This window comes from Hetaerina americana, unplaced genomic scaffold (assembly GCF_022747635.1).
Source record: "Hetaerina americana unplaced genomic scaffold, ioHetAmer1.1.p SCAF_176, whole genome shotgun sequence".
NCBI lineage: Eukaryota > Metazoa > Arthropoda > Insecta > Odonata > Calopterygidae > Hetaerina > Hetaerina americana.
This window is the reverse complement of record NW_027286737.1, coordinates 374,954-378,340: the sequence shown is the minus strand read 5'-3', so window position 1 is coordinate 378,340 and position 3,387 is coordinate 374,954.

The window sequence follows — 3,387 nt, the reverse complement described above, 5'->3', positions numbered from 1 at the left end:
GCAAAATAAATTAATACTATCTAGTCAAAAGGACTTTGGTTTTGATATTCCCGTTTGGAGGCGGGTAACACGTTTCTCTAAGGAACACTTTTTCGTAGTGTTATCGGTGTGGCCCCTTGTTGCTGAGGTGGATACCGGCGCATCACTAGTTTTCAACTCGGCGTTCGGATTTACCACCGCGGCTGACCCTTCAGCAATATTCTCTGTCTCTCCATGAGTAGGGTTCAGTTTCCGCGGTTTTGGGGGGTAAAATTTCCCAACTTTCACTTCTACTGGCCAAATATCTTCTTTAAGAAGTTGATCCTTAAGGCTAATTGGCGCACAGAGTTTAAAAGAATTATAAACTTCACCAACTCTCAAACTTTCACATTTGAAGTCATTCCCAGGAAATATTCCGGACAGATGCTTCACAATGTCATCAGGCGTTGCATTGGACTGGACAAGACCAACGTAGAAGAGAGTCTTGCGAGGAACTCCCACAAAATTGCACGTAACAGCAGGCTACTTATCACTCCCAAAAACCGTATTTCGTTTGCGTTTGTTTCTCTTGTAATTCACCTTTTGAAAACCTTCCTCGTCAGTAACAATGGATTCGAAACTCATGGTGTTAGATTTTGCATTTACATTTTTGGGGCACAAATCGGAGTTGTCACTATTGAGCCCTAATTGTTCGTTGACTTCAGGTTTCAATTCCGTAGACAACGTTACAGCTTCCTTTGCAATTGGCTGCAAGGTAGTACTTTCCCTGGATCCGGTAGATTGCAGAGTTTGTAACTCCATTTTCAAATTTTCAATGTCGACTGCCATATTGTAAATATTGGGCTTATTTACACCGCATAAAAAAAACTTCCAGTAAATGTCATGGCAGTCCGAGAGAGCTTTTAATGTTATATCACTTAAGCCGGAGCATTTATGGTGACATACACCTGAGCAAATATCACAACTAACGACCATATCACGTACTTCGACTCGTGTTTTAAAAGAGCCACATCGTTGTACGGCCAAAGTTGACGCCATCTTGAACAACAATGCCAGTCAGCCAAGGGGTTGTAAGGATTGCTGATTGAATTGGAGATTCAGTGGGACAGATACGGGATGAGAAACAAAATTAATAAAACAAAGGTTATGCAATTTTCTAGAAAGAAAAAAGCTAAGCTAAACATTAAAATAGGAGGGCAAAAACTAATGTAGGTGGAATAGTTGACGTATCTCTGAAGCATTTTGGACCAGCACGGTCAAAGTAATAGGGACGTATGGAGAAGAATAACGCTAGGCACAGAGGCTTTCATAGGGAGGAGAGAGTTGATTAATGGGACGTTGAGTAAGGATATTAAAAAAAGACTCGGGAAACTTTTGATATGGTGCAGAGTTATATAAGGTGCGGAAATGTGGTCATTGAAGCAGGAGGATAGTCGTGGACTGGAGGCTTATGACATGTGGGTGTGGAGAAAATGGAGAAGGTGAAATGGACCAAGAAGAAAACCAATGAGAAAGTACTTGGTACGGTGGGTGAAGAGAGGGGTTGGTTGGGAGAAATCCTATTGAGGCAGTAAAAATGGATGAAGGGCATATTGACCGACAGGATACTGTTAAAGATGGTAATAGAGGGGAGAATGTGAGGCAAGCAAGAAAAGGGAAGGAACAGGATAGGCATGTTTCATTTAAGGATTCAAGTTCCTTCTAGATTATTATTACTAGGAGTTAATTTCATTATTTCCTTGAAAATTGTATCTTAGCACAACAGTCTGATTTACCTAATTTCTCTTTAATTTTTAGTAGTTCTAAGGTTAATTTGTCCATAAAGACATGGCTTCATTCGGCTTCCAATAATAATTTCAATGCCCATATTTTCATGAAGAATTTCTAGTCTTTAAGCGATTTTTGGTATCATCATGATTACTGATTTGCCCTGTAAAATTAAACCTACATAGGTTTTATATGCTTATTATGCTTTTTGTGTGCAAAAATGTCAAAATCTAGAAGATGCAAAGGTACGATTCAGAGCCACTCAAAGACAGGCTAAGCAGGCAGGTTTCATATTAATCATTTACGTTTAAATACTAACAAAACTCAGCATATTGTATGCAGTTATAGTATATAAAATGTACTGATGTTGAAAATTCTAAAATACTAGGAATTAATATAGATAGAAAACTTAACAGGGAGACTCAAATCAGTCAGATCTGTAATGAACTGATTAAAGATCAACTTTCCCATTTCAAATGAGTATCGTTTAACACTTGACCATGTCTTCTTTCCATGTCATTTGAATTACAGTGATGAGTTATGGGGTCATTTCCCTAAACATATCATACAAATCTTGCTACTACACAAGAGAGATTTTTCCTCCCTTGCTAATACACCACAACGTGATTTCTGCAGACCATTTTTAATTAGCTGTGGAGTCATGATTGTACACCATGAGGGGTAGAGCAAATCTAAATAATACTATTTTTTGTGGAATTTCATCAACTTACAGCGCATTTCATATTGTGGACATTCAAATGTAAAACTATCTGTTTTTTTACACTGTTTTTGTAACACTGATTGTTTATTGAGAGATGAGTAAGGTGGGAATGAAATCCTTTGAGTTTGGTGCATTCATCAAAATAAATCCAAGAACGCTACATTAAAACTGCTAATTCTTTATGGAAATTTGGCAGAAAGAATGATGAGTGCCATTTTATTATGTTTGCACATTTTGGTTCACTAAATTCTCCATAATCAAAGGACAATTGATCCATGATCATTCATCTTACTTAATGAGAATTTAACAGTTTAAATGAGCGTGCCATTATATTGGTGATGTTAAACATTTTTTAATTATTGTACACAAACACTCAAATTCAAGGAGACTTCTTATTGCCTTACATTGCTCCAATATTTAATTAAATTTTGTTTCCATTGATTCTGAATTTCTATAAAAATAAAGCCCGTCTAAATGCATAGTGTACTCAATTAAACTGCATATAATCAACCATTATCGGTTTGCTGTGAAAGTGAGTACATTAAATGCATTTGAAATATAAAGGTCACACTTGTATCCTTAAATAATGGCATTTTCAAGAATAAAAGCAAAGTCAATCGAACAGAATGTAGAAGAAGAAATGAATTCACGTCACCATCACCATAATTAAAAAGGAGTATTTCACAACAGCAAGGGATTTGTGGCGTTAATAGGTGTATTTGCGAATTGATTCAGCATATTAAATAAAATGGTCCCTCACTACAGAACACAATAAAAATCTAATTTTTCGTTAACTACTTAAATATCGAATCTCCCTATTTATAACCATTGTATTTTAACAATCCATATTGAATGATTTTGACTCAATGTATCGTTTGATCATTGCGCATGTGAAATAATACTATTTTTTAAACATATTT